Consider the following 23,667-nt stretch of genomic DNA (forward strand, 5'->3'; position numbering starts at 1 on the left):
GTTATTTGTGTATAAGAAGGCTATTGATTTTTGGGTATTCACCTTGTATCCAGATACTCTACTGAATCTGACAATGAAGTCTAGAAGTCTTTTGGTGGAGTTTTTTGGGTCTTCAATGTAGATTATCATATCATCAGCAAATAATCACAATTTAACTTCTTCCTTTCTATCTTTATTGCTTTAATTTCTTTCTCTTGTATAATTTGTATGGCTAATGTTTCCAGAACTATATTGAAGAGGAGTGGTGATAATGGGCATCCTTGTCTTGTTCCTGATTTTAACATGAAGGTTTTCAGTTTTTGGCCATTTAATATGATGTTGGCTGTTGGCTTTTCATAGATAGCCTTTATTAAATTGAGGTATAGACCATCTATTCCAATTTTTTGCAGGGTTTTTATCATGAATGGGTGTTGAATTTTATCAAATGCTTTTTCTGCATCTATTGAGAGGATCATATGGTTTTTGTCCTTGACTTTGTTAATATAATGTATTACATTTATTGAATTTCATATGTTGAACCACCCTTGCATCTCTGGAAGAAATCCAACTTGGTCAGGATGGATGATCTTCTTAATAATCCTCTGTATTCTGCTTGCTAGTATCTTATTAAAGATTTTTGCATCTATATTCATTAAGGAGAGTGGTCTGTAGTTCTGCTTTTTAGTTGTATCTTTCCCTGGTTTGGGAATCAAAGTGATACTTGCTTCCAGGAATGAATTTGGAAGTATAGCTTCCCTTTCAATTTCATTGAAAAGTTTGAAGAGTAATGGCAATAGTTCTTCTCTAAATGTCTTGTAAAATTCAGCAGTGAATCCATCAGGGCCTGGGCTTTTCTTTGTTGGTAAATTTTTAATTACATTTTCAATTTCACTGACTGTAATTGGGGTGTTTAAAATTTTTATATCTTCTTTGTTCAACTTTGGTAATTCATAAGTACCTAAAAATCTGTCCATTTCTTCTGTGTTTTCCATTTTATTGGAGTACAGGTTATCAAAGTAGGTATTCATGATCCTCTGGATTTTTGTGGGATCTGTTGTGACTTCGCCTTTTTCATTCCTGATTGCATGGGTCTGAGCCTTTTTTTTCCTTTTTTAGATAAGATTAGCTAAGGGTTTGTCAATTTTATTTATTCTTTCAAAAAACTAACTCTTTGTTTCATTTATTTTTTGTATCGTTTTTTAGTTTCAATTGCATTGATTTCTGCTCGGATCTTCATAATTTCCTCTATTGTTCAAGCTTTGGGTTTTTTTCCACCCTTTCACTTTCAGTCTGTGGACTTCCTTTTGTACTAGGTGTGTTTCTTGTATACAACATATTGTTGGATTTTGCTTCTTAATCCATTCTGCCAGTCTATTTCTCTTGATTGGTGAATTGAGGCCTTTAACATTGATGGTTATAACTGATATATTCTGACTTATTCTTGTCATGTTATTGTCCTTTTGTTGACTCTTTTTGCTTTTTCTCCCATCTCCTTTTAGTTTCTTGCCTTGATTATTTGATTTGGTCTGTTGGGCCTCATGTTATTGTGAACTTCATTGTCCTTTTCTAGGATATTGTTTAGAACTCCTTGCAGTGCTGGTTTGGTGTTCATGAAATTTCTCAGGTGCTCTTTTTCATGGAAGTATCTTATTTCCCCATCTATTTTGAAAGTGAGTTTTGCAGGATACATCAGTCTAGGTTGGAGGTTCTTTTCTTTTAGGACTTGGAATACCTCACTCCAGGCTCTCCTTGACCTAAGGGTTTGTGTTGAAAAGTCTGCTGTGATTCTAATGGGCTTTCCTTTGCATGTGATTTGTTTCTTTTCTCTTACTGCTTGTAGTATTTTGTTTTTCTGTTGGATTTCTGGGATCTTGATTATTATATGTCTAGATGTAGATTTTTTTTTGATCATGACTAGTTGGAGTTCTATATGCCTCACTTATCTGTATGTCTAATTCTTTCCTTCTGTTTGGGAAGTTTTCTGTCATTAATTCTTTGAACAGCTTTTTTAGGTCATTTGTGTTTTCTCCTGCTTTTTCATGAATTCCTATCAGTCTTATGTTATTTTTCTTTGCATTGTCTAGAAGTTGTTGGATTGATTTATTATGATCCCTTACTGTTTTTGAGAGATCTCTTTTTTCATGGTCACTGACTGCGATCCTATCTTCTATATCTGAAATTCTATCTTCTCAATCTTTTATTGTGTTGCATACACTTTCAATAGAGTTTTTAATCTCCTGGATATCTGTTTGAATCTGTTTTATGGATTCCATTTCTTTCCTCTGTTGGGCATTCATTGTTTCCATTTCTTTCTTATGCTGAGTCTTCATGGATTCTATCATGGTCTTGAGCTTATCTATTTTTTTGTCAGTTTCTATTCTAGAGTCTCGAATCATGACTTTCATTTTTCTCATCACCTCTCTGGTTAACCGGGAAATTATTTCTGATTTGAATTTTTCTAGAGCCTGATTGATCTGTTTTGTTACCTCCTGTGATATGGGTCCAGGGTGTCCTGTCGGTTCACTATCAGACTTTTCATCCTCATTTGTCCTACTGTTTGCCATTGGTTAACTGGAAATCTGTCTTTGTGTCTTGCTTAAGTGTTTTCTCATTTTTATTTTTGTTGTTGGGTTGTCCTTTAATTTCTGGGTATTACTTAAATCTTCCTGATATAGTTGCATTTTAGCTTTTGAGTTTCTAATGGCTCATAGACATCCTCATTTTCATAATATCAGAGAAAACAACTCTTTAAATCAATCACAACCCTTTATCCCAATTGATACATTCAGCAGCCCAATAGGATCAGGCACAGCTTGCAAACTGACCACTTGTGGTAGTCATTAATGTATCACCTTTAACCCATAAGAATTAAATTAATATAAAGAATCAGCCCAAAATATGTTTGCAGTGAATATGCTTTTCAATATAGCATCTTTACCATTTAGGATGGGGGGTTAGACTGAGTTAGGACGAGAGGAGTAGATAAGTGAAAGAACTGGAGCAGGTTTGAAGTGAATCCAGAGGATGTAGAATTACCTTACTATCTTTACAGAGCTATTAACTTCAGGGGGGATAGAGAGAGTGCATGAATAAGGACAAGAATATATCCCCTTAACAATAACAGGTGTTTGCCTTCCCTTGAAGGTACAGAGCCATGAGTTAGGTAAAATGACTGGAGAAAAGAACATAAAGAGAAACTCTCCCAAAAAAGAAAAAAATAATAAAAGAAGAAGTCTGAGTTAGGGCAGGAGCAGGAATAAAAAGGGAGATGAGGGATAATATGGTGGAGCAAGAGACTGAGTTGGAGAGAGAGGACAGAAAAAAGAAAGAAATTTTAGGGTGGAATGAGGAAAAGAAAAAAATTTGAAGGGCCTCTTTCAGACTATGTCTCTGTTCTCATATTATACCACATGTACAGCCATATGCAGAACCGAATCCCCTGGTCTTGGCTAGCCAATGGCACTTCCCCACGACTGAGACTGAACTCAGTCCACAAGGCCTAACTTGAGTTTCCCAACCCTCAGGGTTGAGCTCCACTCAGTTCTATTAGAGGTTTCCCCTGCCCTTTCTTTAAAGATGTTCAAAGTTGGGAGCTCAGAAAACTACCCTTCATGAGAACCTATGTCTCTTCAGAGTGGGTCCAAGGACTGGCCCAATCAGGAGGTTTGAGAATGGGGGGGTGGAGCAGGTCATGGGGGTGTTTCAAGGCCTTCCTTACTGGGTCTGGTGGCGCGCAGTCTGGGAGGTCACGCACCCCGCGTGATCCCAGACAGGAAGGTGGAAAAACCCCTGGGTAATTATTTTTGTTTTGGCTCTTTCAGGAAACTTATTCATATGTTTTGTCACTTCTGCTATTTCTTTTTTAGAAAATTCAGCTGGGTGGATTTTGATTTCTTTCACATCAATGCCCCCTGGCTTTGCTTTGGATGTGTTGGGATTGTCAAGTTGCATTTTGCTTTTATGTTTACTCATTTTCTTTTCTCTTCCTCTCTTTTTACTATCTTTTTGGTTTGTATTTGTTTTCTGCATTGAGACTTATAAATTGCTTATGGTAGGCAGCTTTATTACAATATTTTATATATATAGTATTGAGCACTTTTTAGAATATGACTACTTTTCAGAGTGTCTTCTAGACGTAGTTGGTTTTTGGCCTTGAGTATGTCTCAGGATCCTGCCTCTTCTGTTCATTAGGGATGGAAAGTTTCAGCCTGTTTGGTCTACCACCCAGTTCTTTGGTACTATACTATAATATTATTTAAGACCCCCAGACAACCTAGGTGTTGGTGTACAGGAAGATCAATTGATTAGAACAATTATGTCACCTTGGCTAAAGTGGTACAATCAGTAATAATAGCATCTAACACAGACTGAAAATGACAAACTAAAAATTAATAATTTGCCACATTTAAGCACAGGAGCAAGAGTTATAGTTATAAAAGAAATCAAAGACAAATTATGTACAGTAAATATCCACACTGTAGAACAATTTTATCTTAGAGGAAGAAAATTTAAAAGGGAGAAATGAAAAAATAGAGAAATGAAAGAGCAAAGAGAGATTATAAACAAGGCTGAAAGACAAAGGAACAGTCCCAAGCCTCAGAAAACTGCTGAAGTAGACAGAAAGGAAGGAAAGAAGGGGAAAAAAAGAACAAAACAACTAAAATCAATTTTCACACTCACACAAAAAGTAAAAAAAACAAACAAAAATAAAATAAAATTTAAAAACCCAAACAAAAGAAAAAAATCTCTATGATTTCAATCTTATGGTTATCTTCTGGAATCTATAGTTTTGTGACAGTGTCCAATTCAAGGAGGGACACTGCTCTTACTGGTAGATAAGGTAGGCAGTCAAAGCTCATCTTGTTTAAAAAGTACATACACAGCTAACATTCATGCAGAATTCATTATATGATTCTGTGCTGAGTACTTTACTTACATAATTTTCATTTTTTATAAGAGAGGGTCTCACTGTGTAGTTCAGGCTGGCTTTGAATTCACTATGTAGCCCACATTGGCCTTAAACTTATGGCGATCCTCCTGCCTCAACCTTCTGAGTGCTGGGATTATAGGTGTGCACCACCATGTCCAGCATGCAACATTTTAATTTCTAAAAAAATGTTTTGAGGTAAGTGCCATTTATTACTCCCCTTTTTAAGGGTTGAAGGTGCAGGGAAAGTGGGAAGGGTAGGAGAAAGGTAATAAGGGAAAAGAAAAGCATATGAGAAAATGAAAAATTGAAATGAAGTGTTTGTAAATGGGGAGGGGAGGGGGGGTGAAGGGAGAGCAGGGACAAGGGGAAAAAATGAGAACCAAGACCTGTCATGTAAAGGTGCAAAATCCCATTGATGAATGTAACCTAAAATGTACCAATAAACTTAATGAGAGAAAAAAATAATAATTTATTATTCCCCTTTTTAAAACCAGTATTAAACTGAAATTAAATACCTTATCTCAGAACTGATACAGGGACTTGCTAGAATTAATTCACGTATGCATGCTGTCTACATTCGTTATGATGCAGTATTGTCTTAGGTAATAAACATGAGGTGCTTCAATTTCTGCATTTGTCTTGTACTTCCCCTGTACCTAGACTTCTTACTAAATTGTAAATTTAGTGAAATTAAATTATTACTTTTTGGTGTCCTCATACCACTCTGTAGAGCACCTTGAACAGGATAGGTGCTGTATTAAATGTTTTTAGGGTGTGAACGCAACATCTCTGCTCATAAGATGTAATGTTTACATGATCATTTGGTAGGCTGACAAAATAATCAATGAAAATATTCTCCTTCCAAACCCAAAACCAAATAATCTAAGTACATTAGACTTTTATGCCCATTATTTTTCCCTTTTGCTTGTTGCTTTCTTAATGATATATTATTTATAATCTGCCAAAATTAAGGAGGCTTCTATTCTGTGAACAAAACTATATTGCTAGCCTTCTGACCCCAATAAGATAGAAGTTTTAGGATGAAATGACAGGCATCTGTTGTTGTAAGGTTTTTTTTATCCTTTCCCTATTAAATACAGTGCCACATAAAATGTACATATCATTCACAATATTCTTGCCCTCTGTCTGAAGGTATGGTTCTTCAAATTTTTGGGGGTTTTAGACCCTGAAGTTAGTTGTTATAGAGCTGAACTCTTTCATATTCCAAGAGCAATAGTGTGAAATGACACAGCTTCAGGGTCACAGATGTAGCATAGTGGTTGAGCATTTGCCTAGCATGCATAAGGCCCTTGCACCAGTTCTCAGTATTGCTAAATAAATAAACACAATTTGACACATAGCATAAAATGTGAACCCATGATGACATCCAAGCATATCCTTTTCTACTTTATTTAGGAGACTGAGTTTAAGGTCACATATTTTAAGACCTTAAGATTGCCTTTGGGTCTCTTTATATGCTTTAAGGGTTGCTCAGTGCTCTATACCACATATCTGGTCTTATTAAAATATTTGTATATCCTAGAATCCTGCTTAAATCATTCTTGGTTAATTCATTTATTCAATATATACTTTTGAGAGCTAACAGTATGTGAGACACTAATAAATCTTAGAAGCATAATGGTGAAATATTGGTTAACAAACAGACATATTAGTGGACAAAGCAAATCTGTACATGAATGTCAGAAAAGCTCCAATGCCAATATTCCTCAAACCCTTTAATAAAGATGAAAGGTAAAAAGTACTCCAGAAGTGATTCCTGTAAGGAAGCACTGCTCTGATTCTAAAACTAGATAAGGATCAAACCAAAAAAGAGAACTTCAGACCAATCTCTCTAACAAGTATAGATGCCAAAATCCTCAACAAGATACTGGCAAATAGAAAGCATCAAAAAGATCATACATTATGACCAAGTAGGCTTAATCCCAGGGATGCAAGGATGGTTCAACAATGCAAATTAATAAATGTAATACACCACATAAACAGAAGCAAGCACAAAAATAACATGATCATCTCAATAAATGCAGAAAAAACCTTTGACAAAAATCCAATATTCACTCATTATAAAAACCCTGAAAAAATATGCATAGAAGGATATTCAATCTGATAAAAATCATTTATGACACATCTACAGCCAACATCTTATCACATGGGGGAAAGTTTAACATTTTCCCTCTAAAATGAGGAATAAGACAAGAATTTCCACTTATACCAGCCCTGTTAAATATAGCAGTTGAAAGATAATCCAGATCAATCAGGCAAGAGAAAAAAAAAGAGATATGTATAGAAAAGAAAGAAGTCAAATTATCATTTGTACATGACATGATGCTCTAGACTACCCCCCCAAAACTCCACCAGACTACTAGTATAACTAACTTCAGCAATGTAGCAAGATACAAAATCAATAAAAAAATTAATAGTATTCCTTTACACCAATAATGAATTCACTGAGAAAGAAATTAAGAAAACAATACTATTCACAATAGCATCAAGAAAACATACATACTTAGGAATTAATGTAACTGAGGAAGTAAAAGACCTCTAAAAAGGAAAATGACAGTATTTTAGAAAAGGAGGTCAAAGAGGGCATTAAAAAATGAAAAGATATTCCCTGTTCCTGGATAGATAAAACTAATATAGTCAAAATGGCCATACTTCCAAAATTGATACACAAATTTAATGCTATCTCATTAAGTACCAACAATATTCTTCCCAGAAGTAGCGAAAATTCGAAAATTCATATGGAACCAGAAAAGATTCAAATAGCAAAAGCAATCCTAGGTAACAAAAGCAAAACAGGAGGCATCACCATCCTGAATTTCAAGTTACAGTGGACTCTTGACTTATGAACTCCATTTTTCTTGAGGGCTGATTGCAACTCAAGTTAGTCAGCTGAAGTTTCAGGCTCCTCTACACAGCCTTCAAACTGTCTTTCCTGTGTATAGGCAGATCTCAGAGTCCTTAGAGAGACATTGTTCCAGGATATCTTAATTAGTCTCACACAAGAAAGGGTGTTGTAATGTTCCTTCAATAACTCTTTAAGGTTTAAATATGTATCTGAGACCATCTGGAAGCACAAGCTGCTGGCATTTGGTTCATAACTCAAGACTTTGTTAATTATTTTAAACTAAAATTCCAGTGGTAACCCAAGTTGTTCATATGTCAGGCTGGTCTTAACTCAAGAATCCACTTTATATTACAAAGTTACAGTGATAAAAACAAAATGATACTGTCACAAAAACATATGTGGATCAATGAAACAAAATAGAGAACAGAGAAACAACTCTAGGTACATTCAGCCACCTGATGCTTGACAAAGGGCCCACAAACATACATTGGTGGAAAGATAGCCTCTTTAATAAATGATACTGAAAAAACTGGCTATCCACATACAGAAGATTGTATCTAGACTCATATCTCTCACTATATAGTAAATTAAAATAAAAATGGATCAAAGATCTAAATGTTAAAATAGAAACACAATCTACTGCAATATAAAATAGTATAACTCTTGAAGACCAGTTGTAGGCAAGAACTTTCTGAACAAAACCTCAACTGCATAGGAAATATTATCAAGAATCAACATATGGGATCATATAAAATTAAAAGCCTTTTGCACAGCAAAGACAACAACCAACAAAGTAAAGAGACTACCTATCCTTGGAATCTTGTCTTGTTTATAAACTTTTAATTACTGTGGTTTGTATTTTGATATTTGGAATTGCTGTTCTCCTTACATGCTCTTTATAAATTTTTTCTTGCCAGTCTTACCAGTTCTGTCCCATGGATTTTAGAATTATTTTATCAAATACTACTTTCTCTAAACAATTCCTGTTGGAGATTTAATAGGGATTACATGTTAATGTAGGCTGCATTTAGCATGTTTATACCTTTCATGTTTTTCACGAATATCAAGAGGATTTGTTTTCCAAGATAAACTAGGAGATTATCATAAGGAAAATAATAGAGATATTTATTTATATTTTGTATAAATTCTGATGCTTGCTGTTTTCTTCATAGCATACATTTTTAAAGATTGCTTATGATATTTTAACTATGTTGGTTGCAAACATGAATAAAATTACTTTTATTTATATTTTTTATACAGGAAAGTTATTTTTAATGCTTTATAATACTCAACCATTTTACCAAATTCTATTATTTTTCGGAGTTTTTCCATTGATTGTTCTGAGGTTACTAAACAGTATATATTGGATATCTTGCTACACTACAGCAAAAACAAACAAAAGTGTATAGTGCTTATTTGATACAAGACACATTTCTAAATGCTTCACATATATTATTCTCTTTTTATTGAGGTGGAAACTGAAGCTTGGAAAAGTAAGTACTGGAGTCAGTAGATGAAACCAGGTAATCTGGCTCCACAATTCAAGCAAAAATTGCTATGTTAATCTGATTGATAATATTCTTTAGTATGTAGACAGCTCCTTGTTTTCCTCCCCTGACATTCACATAGTATTTTTTTTGTGGGTGTCACAGTGGACATATTTGTCAATAACTTGTTATTAAAGATAATGATGCAGTGATTAACCTCATACACAGATAATTTCATATGCATGTATATAACTTTGGGTTTATTACCAAAGGTGGAACTTCTCAGCTGAAGGAAATATAGATTCTAATTTTTCAAAACTAAACCAACATTCCTAGCAAACTAAAAATCAATGGGAAATGCCTTCAGTGTATAAGGAATATCTATGAAAATTACAGTATCATATGTAATGCTAATGGAAGGAACAAGGCAAAAATATTTGTTTTCTCCATTTCTATTAACATTTTGTTGCAGATACTAACCATTACAAGAAGGTTTAAAAAGCATTAATGATCACTAAGAAAGTACAACTACCCCCATTTAGAAATAATGTGGTGGTTTATTTTTTTAAATCCCAAGAACTCTATAAACAGCTGCTGAATAAATGAACACTGCAGTCCAGAAATACAAAGTTAAATATAAAAATATTTACTGTATTTTTATTATAGTACAAATAACTGGAAAATTAAAATTTTAAATTCTCAAAAACCTATAAAATTAGTTAGGAATGAATGTAATAAAGATGTCAAGTGTGATGCATGCCTGTATTCTCAGCACTCTGAGGCTGACATGAGAGGAAAGGAAACACCAGCCTATCCTTGGCAAATTAGTGCCTTGACCCTATGTTACTTTTCTCTCATTGCTGAAACAAAATGCTCAATACCCAAACTTAAAGGGGAAAGAATTTATTCAGCTCCATAATTGGCCGGCTTCAAGGAAGGGTAGCAAAGGGGCAACAGTACATGGCAGAAGACAGCAAAAGCAAAAAGGGACCTTATCAGCATCTTTCTGCCCCTTTAATCTTATCCAGACTACTTAGGGTAGGTAGCACTCACACCCTTATTCCTTGGGCCTAGCTTTGCAGCATGAATCAGTCACACACTCTAGATACACAACCTCTGAAAAAACCCTACCTAAGACCACACGAGGCTTTACAGGGACATCTAGACACAGCCATAACACACTCTTTCTCAAAATTTAAAAAAAAAAAATTTTAAAGGGCTGGGGGTACAGTGCAATACAAAGGCCCCGAGTTCAATCCCCAGTACTCTAAGAAAGAGAAAAAGACAGAGCAGGGAAAGAAATGAAGAAAGGGAGAGAGGTAAGAATAGAAACAGTCTCAACATTGAAAACTTACAAAACAATGCTAAGAGAATTTAGAGACCTAAGTCACATAGTAGAATGATCACATTCATAGATAAGAATATTGTCAAGATGATAATTCTTCCCAAGTTGATCTATAGATTTAACACAGCCCACTATCTACCTAAATTCCACCATCCTTTAAAATTAGAACTGGTAAGCTAATTCAAATATTTATATGGAAAAACATTTATATGAAAATGCAAAAGTCCCAAATAAATAAATCAACTAAAAAGAAGAACAATGAATCTGTCATAATTATCCTACCTATTATCAAACCTTACTAAAGTTAATAGTAATCAAGAGAGTTGGTTACTGGTGAAAACACTGATGCCAATATAACAAGAAAGTCCAGAAATAAATCTCCACATGTAGGATCAATTCATTTTTGACAAATGTAACATGATGATTCAATGGAGGAGAAAAATAACATCTTGTCAACAAATACTGAATTAATAGTCTGCAAGCCTGGAAAACTGAGCTGTGCTTTAAAAAATAAATCAAAATTGGTTATTCACCTACAACTAAATTCTAAAACTATAAAACTTCTTAAAGGAAAAATAGGGAAAAAATCTTTACCAGTTTGAGGCAAAATAGCTTCTTAGATATACACAAAAAAAAAGAATCATAAAGTAAAAAAAAATAAAGAGACCATCAAAATTAAAATTCTTTGCTCTTTGAAAGACAACATTTTAAAGAATGAAAGACCAAACCTCAAACACAGAGTAACTACTTGCAACACATGCATCATACAAACGGCTTATATCCTGAATAAGCATTTTTAAAGAAAAGCTGCTACATTTCAGTACTAAGAAAACAGCCAACCTAATAAAAAATGTGCAAAATATTTGAAGTGACACTTCACAAAGAATATATATAAGTGAGCAAAGTATATGAAAAGATATTCTATATTACTGGTCACTAGAGAAAAGTAAATGAAAGCCACCATAAAAAATCATTGCATACTGTTAAAATGGCTAAATTTTTTAAAAGTGATATCTGATTGGTGAACAAGAGGAACCAGAATTCCTATAATATCGCTGATGAAAATGTAAAATATTACTACCACCTTAGAAAACAATTTTAGTTTCTTAAAAAGTTAAGTATATGTCTACCATATGACTCAACAATGTATTAGCAGACATTTTTTGCTTATGCAAAATGAAAACACGTCTACATAAAGTCTTTTCTAAATATATTTATATTTGTTTCCAAATAACAATGTATTATTATTTGTAATGTTGCTTATGCTCTAACCCAAGGCTGCAAATATTTTACTCCAATATTTTCTTTGAAGAATTTTATGATTTTAGTCTCACATATAGGACTTTGATCCATTTTGGGTGAGTTTTATTGTATCATATGAGGTAGATATCCAAATTCATTATTTTGCATGTGGATATGGTCTGTGAATTTCTTAGGAAAAAATTAAAGAAATGTCTACCTTCAAATTGGGATGGCACTGAAAAACCAAGAATGACAAGTCCAGTGTGGCAAGTGAATGGGCTTACTAGGGGTTACTTATGGAGCAAGGGGCAGCTGCCCTATGGATCTCACCACCCTTCACTAATTAACCTTCTGTGTTTATATAGCTCTTGTTAAAATAACAAAAACCAGTATCAAAGTGAAGACAAGTCCCTGGAAAGTTATGTGCATTGTTACCATCCCTTCCTCAGGAATTCTGTCAGTCTCTGCAAATACAATCAACCCACCCTGATGGATGATCATGTTGTGCACACAGCCTCAGCACAGGGTAAGGGCCCCCCAAGACAGCTCAACAGCAGTCAACTGCAAAACAGTATTACTTTACCTAGGATTTAGAAGACAATTCTCCCTGTACTCTACTCCTTCCTCCAGCTTTTACATTCTGCAATTAGAGTTAAATGTGCTATTGGGAGGTAGGACCTGGTATAAGAGGTGAGTCACTGGAGGTGTGACCTGGAAGTACATATTTCCCTTCTTTGCTCTTCCCCTCACACTCTGCTTCCTGATCTCCGTAACATTAGCAGCTTTCCTCTTCCTGGTGCTGCCACTATACTGTCTCTGCCTTGTAACTAGCCAACTATGGACTACAAACATGAACCCAAATAAATCTCTCTTCCTTTTAGTTATGCATGTTGAGAATTGTATCTCAGTGATAAGAAAGTGACTAAGGCAGATTTTGGTAGCAGGAGTGTGGTCATTGCTGTGAATAACTAACCATGTGGTTTAGAAGCCTTTGGAACTGGTTCATGGGAGGAGTTTGAAAAGGTTTGGGGAATGGGGAAAAATAAGAATCAAGATTGATTATGCAAAGGTACAAATTTCTAACAAGGAATGTCATTATGTTGTATACATTAAATGTACCAATAAAATTAATTTTTTAAAAAAGAAAAGGTTTGGAAATGCTAGAGAATCCCTAGACTGCTAAAAGCTGAGCTTGGTGGGAGATTCTAAGAGCTCAGAAGACCAGAATGCTGATAGAAATGCAGATGATAAAAACCAGGCTCAGGTTTCAGTTGGCAAAAGGACTCCATGGGGAGCTGGACCTTGAACCAGTATTCTGTGGCAGAAAATTTCAAGTAAATGTGGACTGGTCTTCAGACTCTAAAGGAACACTAAAGGAATACAGAAGTAATACTAAAGAAGGCATAATCAAAATCCAAAACAGCATGTCTTAGATACTTTCTCATCACAGAGACAAAATACCCAACACCCCAAATTAAAGGAGGGAAGGCTTATTTAGCAAAGAGATCATAGTAAGCTGGATCCAAGGCAGGGTAGCATGGCAGAGGGGCATTGCAGAGGAGAAACAGTTTATGGCAAAACAGTGCAAGCAGAACACAGCAAGCAAGCAACAAGACACAACATAGCAACTCTTTCTGTCCCTTATATTCTTATCCAGGTTACTCGCCTGGATGTTTAACTTTTTCTATTTTTGTCGGTGATGGCTAATATTTCAAAACATTGGATCTCCATATTAGGCATTATACTTCTGTAGAATTCCAAAAGATAAGCTATAAAGTTTTAAAAGGAAGACACAAAACCAAACCAAAAGGAGTAAAACAAACCTTGACACTTGTCTGTAGTACGTATTTTCCATGAATCTGATTGTAAAGGCTTTATACAACCACCAAAACTGTGGATGGGAAAATATTTAGAACAGCCATATATACAAATTTCCACAAATATTTTCAATGGTATCACTTAATCTTGTCAACTTGACTGGATTAAGAGATTTAAGAGGTGACTGGATTATAAAGACACTCACCTCATCAATGGCTTAGCCTATTAGTAATTCATAGATGAATGGGGTCCTTAGGAGGTAGTATACAGTTGGAGGAATTAGGTAATGGGGGACATGACCTCAAGATCTATATCTTATCCCTGGCCTCTTCCTCTCTAGCATTCTACTCCTGCTTTCTGCTTCCCAGATGCCCTGAGTTGAGCAGCTTTCCTTTGCTATGTCCTTTTACACTTAGTTTTGTGCCTTGGAGCCAGCCAACCATGGACTGAAACCTCTGAAACCATAAGCCAAAATAAATTTGTCCTCCATTACGTTTGTCCCAGCAATGGGAAAGCTGACCAATACATACATTGAATTACTTGAACTTCCTGGTTTTGTCATCTTTTTCCATTTCTTAGAGGAAAAAAATCTTACATCCAAAATCCTTTCTTACCAAAAATATATTCTCACACCCATATCTTTCTTACATCTTACTCTGTGTCCTACTTACTGGTTCATTTTTGTTTTGTTTGCTTTGCAGCTACGTGGATTTTAAAATGTCTTTTCCATTCTTCCCTTTTGGTTTAAGAGACATTACATTTCAGTTAAGGCAGTCAGAACTTTAAGCCTTTACATGACTTTGATGACAAAATTATTTTAGTATAAGCAGAAGAGAAAGTTAACTGCATAATTTCAATTTAAGAACTGTCCCAAAGCTATTCGCAATAAATGTGCTATGCATGCCAATAAAACAAACATGGCAACTAAAACCATAGAAATGAAAAGTAAATTTACTTATCAGATGAGAGGTTCTCCAGTGGACTCTCATTACTTCCTCTCAGGCTGCCATGAAGCCTGTTCCTTTCCCTCTGGCATCCTAAAACAGGAGTCAATCTCAACTGTGCCACTCTCCAGGGCCCAGGGCAGGCTGCTCTCACCTGACATCAGGCTTTATGTCCTGACCTGTTCTTCCTATCAGTGTGGGTTGGATGCCAGCTTGAACTCAGACCAGTGTTAGACTCTGCTATCTCCACCTTCCTGCAAGTGTTCACTCCCAAACTGGCACTTTAGAATGCTTATCCCTGTTCTCTTCCTCCGGCATTTACTTGGGACTTGAGCTCAGCCAGTTGTGAGGAAGGTCTACTTCACATTTGCTGCAGTTTTACATAACTCTTTCTTTTCCTTTAAATCATATTGCTCACTAATAAATGACAATATTTCCCTTCATCTTTGGGGCACTTTCACAGTATCCCTATACTAACATTATGGTTCCTAAGCACCCATAAGAGTTACCACCCCTCCCCACATGGAGGTAGGTGGAAATTCCAAGATTTCCCACTGGCAGATAGTTCAGCTTTGGTAGCGTATCTTCCCATCTGTGGCAAATGTCATGTAAAACAGGCCAGAGTTCTCTTGTAATCCTGTCCCATATTTACTACTGTCAGGGATTGAAGTATATTCTCTATTCTGTTAAACATTTGGGAGGCCCCCCTATACTCATTAAAGAGGTACACTATTTCACTTCACATAAAGGAGGATGGCCACTATGGACACTACACTCTGTCTCATCTTTGTGCCTATCAGGTCTGTACCGGGGCTTCAACTGTTCCGTGAATTTCTTGGGCATATGTAAAAGAAATGTCTGCTCTGAATTGAGTTAGTATCAAAATACCAAAGAATTATTTGGAAAAGTCCTTGGCAAGTAAAAGAGTTCATTGGGTTCTTTATAGTGTGGATGGCTTAGGGGCAGTGGCACCACTGAAATGACTACCTCCCACTCAAAAAACTATTGTTCTGATTAAAATAGGTAAAAGGAGGAGAGGATCAGAGACAATAAGAAGTCCATCCCATCCTCATCAGGAACTCTGCTGGTCTTTGCAAGTACTGTCAAGTCACAGCAATGCATGATGACCTAGATCAAGGTGACAGCTCTCTGGACAGCTAAACAGGGGCCCAATACAAAGTGGTGTTACTTTGACTAGGTTTCTAGGACAGTTCTCCTTACAGGGTATCTACTTGTCTCAGAACCATTTGTTCAAAGACTATTATTTTTTATTTAATGATCATAGCACTCTTGTCAAAATTTGATGTGAAAGTTTATTTCTGGGCTCTCAGATTGATTTCATTGTTTCATCATTATGCCTATCCTTATGCCAGCACTACACTGTCTTAAACAGTGTAGGTTTGCTATGTTTTGAAGTTGGGAAGGGAGTCCTCCAACTTTCTTCCTTTTCAAGACTGTTTTGGCTCTTCTAGACACTTTACATCTCCACATAAATCTCAGGATCATCTTATAAATTCCTACAAAAAAATGCTGTTTTACTTTTTTAAAAATATTGAATGGGACTTGGAATGGGACTCAGCCAGAGTGCTTACTAAAGTGTGCAAGATCCAGGATTTAATACCCAGCTTGCAAGACAGGTAGCCAGATAGGCCGACAAATTTATATTGATAACTTGAATTTAATATAAAAATGATCTGTAAATAAAATTGAAAGAATTGTTGGAATGAATATATTTTTATTCCAAATTGATCTGAAGAAAAAAATAATGAAAATCATTAATAGATTAGTCATTCATTTTAAAGCAACATTTCAATTTAGATTATAGATTGACTTCCTTCCAAGAAATACAAAGAAAATGGCAGTTTTGTGTATTCTTTTTGTAATTCATACCCATCATATAATTGTTCTTATACTATCATTTTTAAATTATCAGATATTATATTCACAGATAATTCAAATATTTATTGTTTTGTAATAATTTCCACCAATATGCTTGTCTTTATTTTAATTTAAATTGCTATGAATTTGGCAATCATTTTACCACATTTTCTTTCTTTCTTCTTCCTTTCTTTCTTTCTTTCTTTCTTTCTTTCTTTCTTTCTTTCTTTCTTTCTTTCTTTCTTTCTTTCTCTTTCTTTTTTTTTTGTACTAGGGATTGAACTCGGGACCTTGTACTTATAAGACAGGCAGTGGAACCACTGAGCTTAATTCCTGGCCCCTTTACCACATTTTCTTCCCACTTGAGTCCTCTGTTTTGATTCACTTTTTGAGTCACTGAACCTCTTAGACAAGAAAGATTTTCAAGAGCACTCATGAATATTATAGCTCATGAACTTTTTTACATTTGAAATACTCTTCCCTTACCTTGAAGCATAACTTGCCTGGTTTCAGTAAATTTGGGCCACATATATTTTCCTCCCAGAAATATATGCATATTTTTCCATTTTCTCCCAGTATTTAATTTTGATTTTGTTCTTAAAAAAATGATTTCTAAATCATCTTTTTTTGTAGCAAATATCTTTATGTATTTATTCCAGTACCATGAATCAAACTCAGGATTTTGTGCTTGTCAGGCAGGCATGGTGTCACTGTGGGCTAGATTCAACATCTATAATTTTTCCAATTCTGTAGTCCTTGAATACTTTCAGCTTAAGATTTTCTGCCTTCTGCTTCATTGCTTTAACTGAATTGTCTTTTTCCTCTGCATTTTATATATTTAATTCTTTCTCTGTCGTCAATTTTATATTTGCCCTGAAAGTTCAGTCTGTCTGGGTGTAATATTCTTGAGTCATACTTCGTGTATGAGCAGCTGGCATTGATGTTGCTGTAGAGAAAGTAGAGGTCAGCATTTTTCTCCCTTGTCGTTTTGTTTGTTTGGTACTGGAAATTGAATTCAGGACCTTGCACTTGCTAGGCAGGTACAGCACTGCTGAACTAAATCCCTGGTCCTCCCTTGTGGTTTTGTGCCTGGAATCTAAAGAGTTCTTTCTTTCTATAAGAAATTTAAAGCTAGGCATGCAGCATTCCTGGGAGGCTAAGGCAAGAGGATCACAAGTTTGAGCCCAGCCCTGACATTTTACAGAGACCCATCTCAAAATTTAAAAATCAAAAAAGGGCTGGAGATGTGGCTCAGTGTATAAGGCCCTGGGGTTAGTCCCCAGTACCGAAAAAAAAAAAATTGGCTAAAGAACCAGTTCATGGCTTAATTGCAATCATTTTTCTTTTCTTGCCCCCCCCCAATCCATTGCATGCCCATTTCAAATGGTGGTCAATACTTTGTGTTTTTTAATAAGCATTTTGATATTTATTTATTTATTTATTTATTTATTTATTGGTACCAGGGATTGAACTCGGGACCTCGTGCTTGCAAGGCAGGCACCAAAACCACTGAGCTAAATCCCCACAGCATTTTGATTTTTAATAATTTTTTATTATAAAAAAATTAAAGGTAGGTGCAATAGCACACACACCCATCGCTAAGGGAAATGTAGGCAGGAAGACTCTGAGATCAAGTCTGGCCTGGGCAACTTAATGAGAACCCTATCTCCAAAAAAAGGGAGGGGGAGTATGTATATGCCCAGGACCAAAAAATTTTAAAACATTATACTTTGTACAAGAATGATATAATCTCATGTACCCATAATCCAGCATCTTAATTTATTAGCCTCTAACCATCTTGTTTCTGAATGCTTATTTTGTATCATTTAGAGAAATCTTTAAAGATAGCTATTTATCCTTATATTATATCATTCTTTTGGGTCCTGTATATTTATAATATATTATTTAAGTGCTTTAACTGAATTGACTTTTTCTTCTGCATTTTATATATTTAACTCTTTCTCTTTGTCATCAATTTTATATTTAATTCCGTCATTAACTTCTTGATATTTTGAATTTTTTTGTTCTACAGTGGTGTTATTTTGGAACTCAATTCATTTTTTTTTTACTACAATCTCTCTCTTCAACACATTTTGTTATTTTACTACATAAACTTTGCACTCTCACTGAATTTATAATATTTAACTTACTTAATAATGAGATAGACTTTGAAGTTTTCTCCTTTGTCCTTGAGTTATATTTTCTTCTACAGTATGGTCATTGACCACTTTCTGTTGGCTTGCTCACTTTAAAAAAAAATCATATGTTGTTTTAGTAATGTATGTTTATCTCACTGCCATGCCATTTCTTTGATTTTTTTTCTTGAACCTTTGATTTTTCTTATATGTCTAGCTACTAAAGATTCTTGTCTTACAGTGATTTTGCCCTCTGACAATATTTGGTTATGTCTGGAGACATTTTTGGTTGCAGTATTAGAATATCCCAGACAAAATATTCTATTTCCTTGCTTTATTATTAATCTTAGATGACTATAAAGTCATACCAAAGAAGAAACACTAGGTTGAGGAATTTCCCCACAGGTAATTGTGAGGAGGGCTATCAGCAACAATCATGATCAGGTGAAGAGATTACTAGAAGAAAGTTGTATCACCTAACCAGGAAGAAATGGAAGAAATCAATGTTGAAACAGATGGGTCAGGTGAGATTTTTGTCCAAGAAATCAGGTAAATCAGAGAGAGAAATAGAAATAGGGCCTTCAAAGATTGACCCTTAGCTCATAGCCACTTCAGAGACTGTGTTCAATGTTCCTCTTTCTCTAATCCATTCTGCTTCTGAGATCATCCCTGTCGAATTCCATCTAGCTTCCTTAGCTATTTATAGAGCAAGGACACTGGATGGGAGGAGGGGGCTAGATGTCTGAATCTATGATTTCGTTCCCAACTTTTCTGCCTTGCTCATCATGGGGCTCATCTATTTCTGTGGGTATGGGTCTCTGTTCTCAGCTTGCTGTATTCTCTCTTCCCGAGCAGTATAATTCTCAAATAGTTTTCAAAACACACAAAGGAACCCACAAATGTCTGTACTGCAGAATCCAATCTTTTTGCCTTCAAACATGCATGTCAAACAGCACACTTTGGTCACTGATGAGTTTTGTAATTTCCAAACACTCAAGTTCACAAACAATCTTGTACTGAGGGCACCTTTGTTAACAAGCAGAGTCTTCATCATAGTGGTACAGGGAAGAAGGCTGAGGACAGTGATGCCTGACAGACAACTCCAATAAGGGACAAAATGCCCTGATAGGAAAAAGCCACAAAATCACTAACCTCTCTGTGCATACTGCATTTGCAACTTCTCTGAAATTTGCTAGGCTGATTAAACAGAGCTAGCAGCCAGACATAAATACCCACTTTCCACAGCCAGGCATGGGCCAACTCTACAAGTTGCAGTCTATATCTGCCTTTGGTTTACTGGCTTTATCTTCACATCTGTAGCTCATGAGGGAACATAAAGCTGCCCTTAACCAGATTGACACTTGTGGGGGTGTGGGCCAATGGAGTGGAGATAAAGACAAAGGAAATGAATCAGGACTTTTCTCCTCAGACATCTTATAAGCACTCCTTTTACCACATGGCTCTGAAAATTTAAAGAAATTCTGTGAATCTCTCAATCTGCATAAATTAGCATCAGTTGGTCACAAAATAATTTTGCCATTATACATTTCTTGAAGTTTATTAAGTGACTAACACACTCAATGTAGCTGAGAAGATCTGGCTAAGTCAGATGGTCAGATCCACAATATGAGTCTGTCTTTAATATTGGATCTTCATCACCTTCTCTAATCCTTAGGATGTCTCTCACTGAGGGCTCTGACACTCCTAAGCTGTCTTAGTACCTAGTTTACTTTTCATGCCACTGACCTCAGCCCCAGAGCTGGCCAAAATCATCTACCTCAGAGTCATTCATCAACTTGCCTGCCATGTCTTCAGCCCTTCTAAACCCCTTTTTATCCATAGCTAACTTCCTTGGTCTCTCTGAATCACTGTCATTCTCTTCCTTGATACTCATGGTTAATCTTAGTGCCATCAATACCTGTTTCTTTTGTCCACTTTTCTGGGTCCACTCCTCCCCTCTGCCTGAGTAAGCTGGCCCTCGCTGTGACTCATTGTCTCCTCATTTTGCTCTGGGGGGACCTCTAAGATGATTTTGTTCGTAACACTTCTGACACCAAATGTGTGTTGTCTTTTCCTATTCCACACTACCAACACTGACACAAGCTGGATACCCTGCAGTTCCAGTCAGTTCTGTCACTACTTGGAGTTAGCTTCAGATCCCACAAGTTAAGGCTTAGTCCCATAAGACTGCCTTCACTTCAGATGTCAGTCACAAGCCCTGTGTTGTCACTGGTACTTCTGTCTCACTGGCTATAAATTCAGGAGTGGCCTTTATCAGGTTTGATAAACCTCTTGAAGTCCTCAAAAAATAAACTCAGAAAAATACTTTACTTACCATAACTGGTTATTATAAAAGATACAACTCAGGAACAGCCAAATGGAGGAGATTCATGGGCAAGGTATGTGGCAAGGAGTACTGCGATTCCACGCCCTCTGCATACGACACCCTCCCAGCTCATCAATGTGCTCATGATCTAGCAGCACTCCAAACTCTACTGTTTAGCAGGATTATAGAGTTTGCATTAACTGGACATAATGATTAAACCATTGGCCACTAGTGATTAACTCAACCTCCATTCTCTCTCCTTTGCCTAGAGGTTGGGATTTGGGATTCTAAGAACTCTAATCTAACCCTCTAGTCAAGCCTCTCCAGCATGATCTTTCTGGAGACTGCCTCTAAACTCACTCTTATGTCCCTTCCATCCCTGATACATAAACTAACATAAGATCTTAAGCTGTATTTTCCTTAGATTACACAAGATCTTGTGCTGTGATCTCAGTCTTATGTCATACCAGGTATTGTATTCAGGAAGCAGAAACAAGGCACTTTCCTGTGGCACACTTTAGGTGGCATAGTCCATTGGCTGGCTGAATGAATCACTATTCCCCATCCTCTCCTCTTTGCTGTTTCTTGTGATATGGATTAGAAAATTTAAATATTCTATTTCTCTGCCTCTCCTGCATCTACAGATGATAGAGTTCTGGCCAAGGAGACATATGCAGAAGTTTTCTAAAGGATTGACACATAGGTCAGGTGCAGATTATCTGCTCCCTTGCTTTTTTCCTACTTTAAACTCAGATGCAGTAGTTGGTGCTTCAGCAGCCATCTTGGAACCATGTGTGGAAGACCAGCAGAATTGCAGAGGTGCTATTCCTGACCCTGTTGAGCTGCTAAAGCAATGCCACCAACCACCTACCTCCAGATTTCGTGATATGAGAATGAAATAAAGGTTTAAGCAACAGTTAGGTTTCCAAGTATTTGCAGCTGAAATGAATAATTCAAAAGCAATTCCTCCATAAAGCCTGACTGCCTCAGTGCAGACAAATATTTGCTGGTATTTAGACAGTAACTTAAAATGTAAATTTCACTAGTTTTATGCTACTTAAAACATTTCAAAATTATTGTCCACATACTTTCACAAGTTGAACTTCTTAAGGGAAGTAAATCATCTACCTTATTTAAAATATTACAATCCCTGAAAAGGGCTGGACAATCAGAAAAGTATTTTTTAAATACAGTATTCTTTTCAGGAGGCTTTAGGGCTCCAAATAAGGTACATTCCCAGAATCTATAAACAGTTTCAGAAAACAGTACCCTTTGAAACCAAATAAACAAAAACACTAATGTGATTCAGTATGGGCAGAAGTGATTCACCATGAGAGAGTATAAATGTGTGGCAGCAGTGAAAACAGTGGGCAGTGTACTAAAACAGGATAAAGCCACTTGGCAAAAGATAAAACTGGACCCATAACTCATAAGAATAGACTCTAAAGGGATCAGAGATGTCAAGGTTGAGTGAAATCAAATAAGTACTAAAAGAAAATAGGCGAATCGCTTTATAAACTGAGTGTGGGAAAAGGATAACTATAATTCAAATTCCAGATACAATTACTACTATTATTATTACTATTACTACAACTATATAGTAAAAATTACCATAAGCAAAGTCAAAAGACAACAGTCTAGGGGGCAGTAATAGCAAACCTTTTAGATGTTTCAATGATACAAATAGTCCACTTCTGCACACTTGCCATAGGTTCAGTGCCATGAGTCTAAGGTGCAGCACAAGGATAGAGTCGTTGCCTAGCATGCACAAGGCCATCTCCAGCACCACAACCAGCCCACTCTTCAGCCAGCTAAAAGAGACAAGAGCCAAATATTTGCAAAACATCACAAATAATGGGCTCATAACAGAAATCGTTAATAGTAAAAAGAAGAATAATAGTGACACCAATCATAGTGACCCTATTAGAATCACGAATATGTTAGCAACCAATTTAGCCTCAGTTCATTTTAGGACTTAACAATTAAATCTTAACAGCAGGAAGGTTGGAATACTTAACTATCTACAGAGGATCTTTCCAATAGTCATGAGACTTCAAACTTGCCATGCATAAATTTTTATCTAATCTCTACAAACAAAATGTGCATATTCTATTTTAAGAAATATAAAGAGACTTAAAGAGTATTTTTACCTCTGACATTTCCCTTCTTACAGTTTTTTTTTTTTTTAAAAGACTTGAGATCCTGCTGGAGTTACATTTTTTTTTTACCCTGATTTTAGAGCCTAACTCCTGAAAACAATATGATTCCTGTTTGAAAAAATGAGATGTGAGACACTGGAAACAGTAACTCCACCTATATATAGAAGCTTCATCACTTCCTACCTAACAGGTTTCTTATCCTGTATTTATTTTATTTCTTTTTTCCTGTCTTATTATTTAGACAGTTCAAGTGGGATTGGCTTTATTTTAGAAAGATAAATCTAATTGTATACTTCTGTCATCTTTACTGCAGGGGGTGTTGCAAGGAGCACTGAAAAGGGGCCCTTTTATTTTGGCTTTAACTGGTCTGCTGCTGTTTTCTCTTTCTAAGTTTTTACAAGCACTTGGTTGCCATCTTTCTTGGCCAGGAGCTGGCAGGATTCTGTTCCCATACATTTGGCTAGCTTGTTGTACTTGGCTCAGATTGATGAACTATTGTAAGAGTCTCATGGTCTCTCGGTCTACTATCATATCAGAGTATGCAAATGTACTTCCATA

The 23,667-nt window shown here is 35.9% G+C and overlaps 1 long non-coding RNA gene across 6 annotated transcripts in view; it reads right to left on the reverse strand.

The window, feature by feature from the left end:
• LOC104858787 overlaps positions 1-23,667 on the reverse strand; it is a 107,451-nt gene that overhangs the window by 56,956 nt on the left and 26,828 nt on the right. For 5 of the 6 annotated variants that reach the window (XR_004516320.1, XR_004516323.1, XR_004516322.1 and 2 more), the window contains one exon: positions 22,610-22,761. This is a non-coding gene — a long non-coding RNA (uncharacterized LOC104858787). Of the gene's footprint in view, positions 1-18,645; positions 18,736-22,609; positions 22,762-23,667 lie in introns of those variants that run through there. The other variant, XR_004516327.1, reaches the window with a different exon arrangement.

Source organism: Fukomys damarensis, unplaced genomic scaffold, assembly GCF_012274545.1.
Source record: "Fukomys damarensis isolate Sample0158 unplaced genomic scaffold, DMR_v1.0_HiC HiC_scaffold_1, whole genome shotgun sequence".
Classification (NCBI taxonomy): Eukaryota; Metazoa; Chordata; class Mammalia; order Rodentia; family Bathyergidae; genus Fukomys; species Fukomys damarensis.